This window comes from Callospermophilus lateralis, chromosome 18, assembly GCF_048772815.1.
Source record: "Callospermophilus lateralis isolate mCalLat2 chromosome 18, mCalLat2.hap1, whole genome shotgun sequence".
Taxonomy (NCBI): domain Eukaryota; kingdom Metazoa; phylum Chordata; class Mammalia; order Rodentia; family Sciuridae; genus Callospermophilus; species Callospermophilus lateralis.
The window spans coordinates 45,795,012-45,805,223 of NC_135322.1; positions in this window are offsets into that span (position 1 = coordinate 45,795,012).

Below are 10,212 nucleotides of genomic sequence, written 5' to 3' on the forward strand. Positions count from 1 at the left end.
GTATGGGGACAGTTTGGCTTGTCATCTTTGGAATGCCATACTTCTGTTAAATGTTGGAATCATTGTTGGGTCCTGTATGATGGGTAGAACTTCCAAGTCAGATGGGACCATTGCAAAAGAACCATAGGACAATGGAGACAAATGGCAAAGCATCTTGAACATGTCTGTGTGAGATCCCTGCTAATGAGGGTTTTGTCATGGTTATGATTCTGTTGTTGCTACGGTTGTTTTATTGGACAATCAGGATACTGTTGAAATTTTACCTGGCAGACACTCTGTTTTGACTTTTCTTCAACAGAAATAGATACTAGGCCTGCAGGGAGAATTTACTGGAGTTAAAGTGAAAAGAAGCTGAAGCCACAGGGAAGGAAAAGTGTTTGATGGGCACATAAACAGAAAGAGAGAAAACTGAACCGAGACCTCCCAGTGCTCTTTCTCATCGGCTTTGCTTTTCTTTTTATAATAAAAGATATGAAAAAATAGAGCTTCCTCTTCTTCATCCTCGTTATATTATTACTTTTATAATTATTCGATATTATTTTTGCTTATGTAACAGTATAGTGCTAGATCCTTTTCGATGCTATTATTTCATTATATTTACAAATTAATATTCATGACTAACCCTGGAAAAAAAAAGTATTATAATTTTTGTAGATGATTTAGCTGAAATTCAGAAGAGATCAATGTATACAATCTCCAATCTCCGGGGATCCCCCTTTGGTGTGTATTTAGAGTCAGCAAAGTTGGGAGAATGACTCCTGGTAATCAGAAGAGCTGATGGAGGATGACAGAGATTCAGAGGGCTTCTACCACCAGCAAAAGACAAAACTAGGGGAACTCAGCTTCCAATGAATGACTGTCTTCAGAACCAAGCATCAGTTTAATCACCACCTCCTGAAAACCAGAGGCTATAAGGACAGAAAGGTCAGGTGTGCCCTTCACCCTGCTGTCCAGAGGCTGGTCATCACTCAAAGTTCTTGGCAGAAGTAAAGATATGAAGGAGAAATTCTGAACAATCAAACCCCAAAACCTAAGTATCACTTCACTGAGACATCTTCTCTTGCTTCCCTTTGGAGGGATGTTGGGGGTTCTGTGTATATAGGCAGTCCAGAATCTTCCATAGACAAATTAAATACATTATCCTTTCTTTTCGTGTCAAAGCTGAACTCTGTGTTAAGTGGCATACTGCAACTTGGGTCCCTATGGTGTTAACCGCTATTCTGTCCCTGAGCGCACGTTTCCAAGATAAATCAAATGCTGTGGAAAGTCATTCCATTACTTACCCGGATTTCAGAAACTCTGAGTCCTATTTTCTTCCTTTAGTCTACCTAATTTGGTACTTGAAAATAGCACTAATGTATTCTGCATGAATATGAACTAGAGATAATAATATAAATACTAAACATTAACAGAATATGCTTATTCACCAAGATATCTTTTGTAACCCCGTGTTTAAAGATGGATTATTTCATTTTTAATTGTTTTAATCACATTTTTGAGTATTTTAACAATAAAAGACTAATGACTAATAACATTTTAGACAATGAATTAGAAACAGGATGTATTCAATGTCAGAAACTGCATGGAATAGGTCCTTCTTTTCCCCTATAGTCCCAATATCTCTGTAAGGTTGTAAATTAATGTTACAGGTGATTATTTTGGTTAATAAGTATTCAATGGGACTGATAAATCAGCCAGAGTTCAGCCTGAATTTGTCTTGTTCTAGCACAGATGACCCTCTGTTCTTCCCTATAAACTGCCACTTCCAGTCACCATGTTGTATTTTTCTAGTGTTTATTGGATCTGGAAATGCTATCTTTCTGTTTTTGAGATGATTTTGAAGAAACTAATAGAAGGATATGTTGATTTAAAATAAATCAAAAGTCAGTCGTTAAAAAGATATTATCAGTGAAGAAGAGAAGGTTTTGATGATGAATTTTACAAAGCAAACTCTTCAACTATTCACCAAAGAATTTAAATTAACACATTTTTAGCTAACATTTCTCTACCACTCTCTATGTTCAAGCCATGACTTAAACCATTTAGATGTACTGATTCACATAATGTTCTCAATAATTCTAAGATGTTGGTACTAATATTATTGTACTTTATTGAAAATAAAAATAAGGTCTCCAAAATTACAGTGGGAGCAGTTCAGTTTTGCTGCTTGGATGCAGTTTCCGAAAGTTCCCAACTGAGCCAAGAAGATGGACCTGCTACCAATGAAAGCAAGCTTGTCCAGAGAAAGCAAACTTTCCCCAGGAAAGAGGGGACACCTCTGTTGCAGAACTTCCTTCTGTTGAGTGAGATTCTAGAGGATCAACTCAGTTACTAGCTTTTAGAAGACACATTAAATACTTGGAGAATAGTGAGTTAATCCTGCAGGTGGACCTCAGCCATGCACTATCGTATCTGTTAATGGAAAAGCACAAGAGGTGAGATGAAGCCATTGATACAAGATAGCAATAAACTAATGAATATGGTTTGGAATATATTTATTGTGTGGACTGGAATTGCTTTTTAGTTCTCCTAGAGTAGTATCAGACTCACCATGTTCAGATTTCTGCTTCCTATTGGGAGGAGGAATCACAGTTGGAATATTCATCCATGTGTTCCAAAGGATGAATGTGGAACATGAGCAGCATCCAGTGGAACAGGAAGTGCTAGGCATTTGGTGCAGATGACTCTGACCTCCCAAGATAGATAGAAGAAAATGGATTATTCTAAACCATCACTGCAGAGAGCATAATTCTGGAGACAATACTGAAATTAGATTGTAATACACCAGAACAATGGAAGAGGGTCCAAAAAGAGTGAGCTCTCTGCTAAGTGTTTCACATATATTATGACATTCTTCAAAACTCCTTGAACATCAGGATATCACAATCAGATGAGAAAATAAAGTAAGTTGGCCAAGGTGATACATTTAAACATAGAGAATATCTAAATGAAAATACAGTGGTCTTTGACAATAGAGGCTATTATTATTATATCTATTCAATCAATGTACACATCTAAGGATAATCTTCTTTGGCACACAAATACATATATGTCTTCAAATTTTGTAAATTTATTAATTAGCAATCATGATTATAATAGGCATAAAATACCTATTATACTTTGCTATAAAGTACAATTATTACAATATATTGTTTATTTGTTCTTTATAACTTATCTGATAAGTAACATAGAAACATTAGTCCTTGAAGAAAATGTGGGCTTAGACAGGGTTCTTTTTCGTTTTTATTTTTTGGACTACTACGTCAGTCCATCATCCATGTAAAATGATGTGTAGGTTTCAAAGGAGCCAAGTCTCCCTCCAAAGTGGTTCAGTATGGACAGAGCAGAATCAAACCACAAACACACAATCTCTATTTCAAAATCATTTACCCTGTGTCCAACACAATAGCTGTAGCTCTTGAAATGCAGAGAAAGAAATTATTTTTTGTTCTTTTTCTGAAATCCTTCTAAGATGCTTAAAGTATGCTTCTTCCAAACCAATGACACAAGTACACTCAGGTTGTATGGGACCTGGAACAATCTTTTGCCACAGATATTGACTATATGTGTCCCTCTCTGTCTGGAATCTCGTTGACTGATACCTGAAAACGTATTTATTTTTTCTTCTACAGGAATGTTAAGAGATTGTTCTACCTGCCCTCCCCCAGAGGAAAATGGAGAAAAAAAGATAATGTTGTTTTTTTTCCTCTCTCTGTTGTAGCTTTTAGTTTACATAAAATTCTTTTGAAGCCAGATGACCTTTGCTTTGATCACTTCAATTTCATTGCACCCAGCAATCTCTGTATTACCCATTTTTCAATTTTCAGTGTTAAAGGTTTTGTTTAATCTTCAACTTTTCCCCATTTGAATAATTACTTTAGAGAAACTTTAACCTTTTATCAGCTAAGTAATTCACATGTTCTCTGGGATTTGCCTTAATAACTCCATTATGTCTATTTTAACAACATATTTTAAATCAGATCTTGATTTTAATTCCTTTCTCTTTTTTATTCCCTCAACAAGAAATATAGAATTGCTTACTTACCTGAAGAAGTATGGATCAGAATAAGTCTCTGTGCTTTTCATTTAATCATCCATTTATCTGAAATCTATTGAGTGGCTATACCATGTGCAAGCTGTAGTAAGAAAAGAATAAATTAATAATTGTCTTCTCCCTCACAAGTTTCATGTTCTAAAACTCATTAAGTCTGTAGGCAAACAATTGTATCACAGGTGGTGGATGCCATAATAGCCTTTTATGAAGATAGCAATGAGGGAAAGTTCAGCGCTGATGGTACAATTCAAGAGAACATTTGTTACAGGAATCTCTTGAGCTCAGGTGTAAGGAATGAGTAGGGAGAAAAGTACACTTGTAGGAGAGCTGGGAAAATGGCAGAAAAAAAAAAAAAGAAAGAAAGAACAGTGATTGAAGAAGACAAGAACCTTAAGTATCAAAAATCTAACCAGGCTGTCAGGGTGTTCTTGATGAACAGAAATTCACTTTATCACAATCTGGAGGCAAGGAGTCCAAGATCAATGTTCCAGCAAGGATGGTTTTTAGTGAACATTTCTCCTCAGTTTGTGGTTGTACCATTTCTTTTTTGCCCTTTTCTCTCTACATGTGCATTTCTGGTGTGTTTTTCTCTCCTTAGAAGGACATGGGCCCTGTTGACTTAGAACCCTGTTCCTGAGGTCTTTCTCCCCCCTCCTCTCTCTCTCTTATTTGTGGTACTGAGGATCGAACCCAGTGGTGCTCTATCACTGAGCGACATCCTCAGCCATGTTTATTAATCTACTTAGGCTTAAGTTTTGAGACAGGGTCTTGATAAATTGCCCAGGCTGTCCTCAAACTTGCAATACTTTTGCTTAATGCTCCCAAGTTGCTGAGATTATAAATATGTGCCACCACACCCTAGTTTCTCCCTCCTTTTAGCCTCCTTTAACCACAATTCTTTCCTTAATGGCCCTGTCTCCAAATAGTTACCTGGAGAGTTTTGTAAATTCAAAATGTAAATTCAAAGTAAAGACAATTCAGTTCATAAGGCTGTCCTTTGAACCTCCAAAAACCATCTACTTTTGACCTATAAGATATATTCACTTTACCCCGAACATCCCTGGGTCTTAAAACATTGCAACCTTAACTATCAGTCCAACATTTTGTCTAAAGATTCTCTCAATGAGGTATAGATAGAACTAGAGTTATTTTTCATTCTAAGGCATAATTCATCTTGAGCTGTGAACTTCTAAAGTCAGGAAAGTTATCTGTTTTCAAGTTATAATTATAAGGCAGGAATGCTGTTAAATTAAAAAGAAAATATCAGAATGAAGAAAAGGATAATAAGTCCCAAGTAAATATAGAACATAGAAAAGAAAATGCTACTGGGACTTCAGGCTCAAGAATAACGCTCTGCTCCCACTGGTTGCAGTTGCCCTGTGGTCCTGATCTGAGAGAAGGTGACAGTCCTGCATCCTAGGCTCTGACTAAGGGTCCCTAGTCCCAAGGCCTTGGGTGGAAGCTTCTGCCTGGGAACACCTGGCAATGGCAGCCTGACCTATGGAATCAGGGAGAGGACTGCATCACCTCTCAAAACTGAAGAGACACTTTTACCTCTGAATCACACTCAAGGTCATCTTCCCTTCTTCTGAAGGACATGGCACATTCAGTGCTGTATCTCTCCATATTGTGTCCCGAAGCATCCCAGAACACTGAAAATCTTCCACTTTCCTTGTTTTATCTCATCTCTGTCTCCTTTTGTCCAAATGGGTACAAACCAAATCTTCATCTTTACTTCTGTAGGTCTGATTAACTAATGGGCGATGTCTTTATGTAGTAATTGTTTTATGTAAAATTTTCTTTCTAGAACATACTTTCTTATATTTTGGTCTACGGATTGTCTGAGAGTTTTCTAAATTTTCCAGCTCCAGTTCTATTTTGCTCCACAATAACTTCAATGCATCACTTTCCTTTTGCATTTTACTGTAAGTAGTAAGGAGAAACCCAGTTGCACTTTCAATGCTTTGGTTAGAAATCTCCTCAGCTAAACATGTACCTCCATCTATCTCTTTTGACCTCTACTTTCTGCCAAATGTGAAAGTATACTTCCCTCTATTTTCTATCACTTTAAAATAAGGATTGCTTTCCTCCAGTTTCCAAAAGTGTCGCTCTTATTTCCGTATGAAACCTTACCAGAATGGTCGATAATATCCATATTCCCATCCACGTTCTCTTTGAGGCAATTGCCAATCTACCATGTGACACAAGAAAGAGTTCAGCTAGAGGGTGAGATGGACCATTTTCATTGGAACAGGAATCAGAAAACCCCCAGGGCCACAAGTTTTCTGACAAATTGAAACCAAAAGATTACCCCTGGTGTGTTCTGAAGTGCCTACAGAAATAGCCTTTAGAATGTGACACATGGAAATGAGCTCTTTGGGGATAGGGTTGAATTTAGCAATAATAATAGAATACAGGAAAGGACATCAGTTCCATAAAAAAAAAAAAAAAACCTGAGAAGTTAAGGGGAAACTTCTTCATGTCAACCCTGAAATTTAGAATGATAATATTGTTATATAACTAAAATGTAGTTGCATAGGATCTCCCAAACTCAAAATAGCATTGATGAAAAGATTTGCTTTCGTTGACAGGTATGGCCAATGGAATTCAGCTTCAGAAAGGAAGCCATGGAAGAAAAGGAGATACTCAACATTTAATTTCATGGGTTTTATATTGTAGAACATTTGGAAAAGCTTCTGTGAGGAGAATGGAAATTCTGTCTGCTTCCTTTCAAGTGTACTTCCAATTATTCTATTCTATCAGCACATCTGCCATAACTCTCAACCTGATATTTCTGGTTTTTTTTTTCAGGATTTTAAAAATAAGGTGGGGCTGGAGTCATACTTGTACAGGGGCATGGTTCTTAAAAGTTCAGTGTTTATTAGAATTATGTAGAAGACAAGGTAAGATGCAGTTTGCTGGCTTCCAACATGGAGTTTTTGATCCAATAGGTATAGAAGGGGGTAGAAGCGAGTGTGTATTTATTACCATGTTTCCAGGTGAGGCTACTATTGGAATTTTAATTTAGGAAACATTATCAAGGGAGAAACTCAGGATATTTGTTATAGTGAAATCTCCAAAAGATAAACATCATGAATTTGTGTGTGTGTGTGTTGTATCTGTGTGAGAGAAGAGACAGAGAGAGAGAGAGAGAGAGAGAGAGAGAGAGAGAGAGAGAAGGAGATCTCCAATGCTACAAGTAAAGAAAATGTCTAGATAAGTTAAGAGGAATCCAGGAATCAGGTGTGTGCACTGGTGCTAAACGAAAAAATCAACTTTAAGTTTTACTTTGAACTGGAGAAATACAGCCATATATATTGTAGAAAATGAAATTCTTCCCCAAAGTCCCAACAAATGTAATATATTAGAATTCTAAAATTGGGATTTGAGGTTAAAGTTTTATTCATCCATCTATCCATCCATCCATTAATTCATCCATCAATCCATCTATTCACTCATTTATTATTCATGAGCACTTTGTAGATTCTATCTATGAGTAGATGACTGTATTGAATTTAATTCCTACGTACATATATCTCCTTCAGAATACACTATCCATAATCTGACCACAGGTACTATAATAAGAGCAAATATGATGGAAGAAACATTTATTCAAACCATTATTTTATTTTTCTTTGGGGCATTTTTTTCTAACTCCTTTTATCACACATTTTTCCCTTTCATTTGTTCCTTGGATACCTTGTCTATGTTTTTAAAATTCTAGAATAAACTTTTGTAGTGAAATGCAAAAGTAATATTTTTTGTTTGTTGCTGAATATTCTTAATTTTGCCATGTACAACTCTTGAGGTAAGTGCCATATTTTTCTCTTACTAGATTCATCCATGGAAGATTTCTTTGCTAAGAATAGGTTGTACTTCATGAATTCAAATTAGGGATGAAAAAAGTCATACTATCTTTAATTTTACCACAACTTTTACAGGCTCTAATCCTTGCACAGTACTTCCGGGTGAAGAATCACTAATCTGTTTTCACTGAAGAAAAATGAGAGGCTTAAAGATTTAACCCATTCACGTATTAGGGAATTCATTCATGGTGAAGCTGACATGTACTCAGGCTTGTCTGAATTCAAAGCCATTATTATTTTTAACCAGAATACTGCATGTGAGGAATATTCACAGATGGAGGAACCACTGGGTATTGTCCTAAGACTGGAGCTCTGGGCAGGTTTCTATGTCTCATGCTTGATATTTATTATGTTTATTTTGTCTCTGAGCCTTCACCAGTGGTTTTTCTGTCCTTCAATACAGTGGGCCATTATGTATAGGAATGATCTCCTCTTCTATTAAAGCAGTTTATACCTTCGAGCTCAACTGTGCCTGCATATAATATTAATATGCAGAGCCTTTCCCCACTCTGCCGCTAACCTCCTCTCCATTCCAATTAAATAAGTGGCTGAGACCTACCATTGGAGTAGTTAGTTGTATTAAATTGAGAAATAGTCACAGGTCATAAACTTCCCAAATAAATAGCATTCAGTTAAGATGTGCATGGAAATTAAAGTTCTAGATCACATTTGTTTCCAAGTTTTACTATGTTCACAGCATTTGTCTCTTGTTCATGTAATGAATCCTTATTTGTTTAATGATGGTGATTAGATGCCTTAAATTACAAGAAATCAAATCCATTTCCCTCAGCACTGGGGATAGATTTGAGAACCTCAGTTGCATATTCTCCGGGCTCCTTTTTATAATGGTACTAAATACATATAAACAAGCATCTGTTGCAGTAATTTGGATGTTTTCTCCTTACATACTGCATGTATATTAAAAACAGAAAGCATTATTTAAAAAAAAACAGTTATGTTCATTGATTAGAGTAACTTGTGAGCACCTAGCATGAAAAGATCACCACATTAAATGTAGCAGAGTGTATCTTTCTGACTCAAATAGGCACTATGTATTCTACATTTATTATTCAGGATCAGGTTTCAAAGTACTCAAAATCCACATCTACAAGAGGCCTCACTTCTCCTTGCTTTGGGTGAATTTAAAGAAAACAACTACTTTTCTTACACTATGCAGTGAGTCAAATATAATTTTGACACTTTCTGCCTAGAAATAATAGTGCTGATGAAAATTAAAATTATAATAGAAATTGAAAATTAAAATGACAAAAAGGAGGCCCTAGGGTTCAGACAAATGTATATAGAACAGAGTCAAAGAAAAAAATGCAGTTGGAAAAATACTATGTGGAAATTGAGTTTTGAAATAAAATGTTGCTAAGTATATATGAGGCTTGTATAACTTATGTAGAATGAGTTGATTTTCATGGTACTATTTTGGAGGCAGGGACACTTGATATGTAAGATAGTAGATGGCACTTGAATTAAAATCTGCAAACTAGCAAAGGTCAAGATGCAGATATTATCTGAACATTTTTTTCCATTTTGCTGCTTATAAAATTTAAATAGAATTGCATAAGAAAGCCAAATTTTAGACATGACATTTGACCCAAACCTCTCAAAAAAATAATTTTTAACATCTATCACTGATCTATAATGAAGTGCTTTGCACTTGAATTAGCCAATAACTGGCTTTCATTTTATTTCTCCACCATGCGAATTTCTGTAGGCTTATTTTAAATGTTAAGGATCAGGATACCCTACATTGAATAATTAGGCAGTGATAGGGCAATTAGTAAATTAATATCTTACCTTCCAATCATATATGTGGTTTTAACCATAGTTAGGCCTTCTGACATTCATTTATTTAGATAATTATTTAAAGAGTGTATTATTTCTGTGTTGCTGTGTAACAAATTACCACAAACTTAGCAGAGCAGCTTAAACACAATTATCTGTTATCTCTTGGTTTCTGCAGGTGATAATTCTAAGTCAGAAATAGATATGTTGCCTGATCAGGGCTTGAGAGGAGGACACACTCAAGGTGCCACCACCCCATGTCAGGATTCACTTTCAAGCCAATTCAGTGTCAGAAAAATTTACTTCCTTATAGATATAATCCTGAGAATGATATTTTCTTACTAATTGCTAATCAGAGAAAAATCTACATTTCTAAGGTTGCCAATGGTGCCCAAGCTGGCAGAGTGCTTTTAAGTCAGACCTCTAAGACCAGCTGGAGGAAATGCTTTGCTTTCAAAAGGCATACTTAAGCTGGGTGTGGTGGCTCATGCCTGT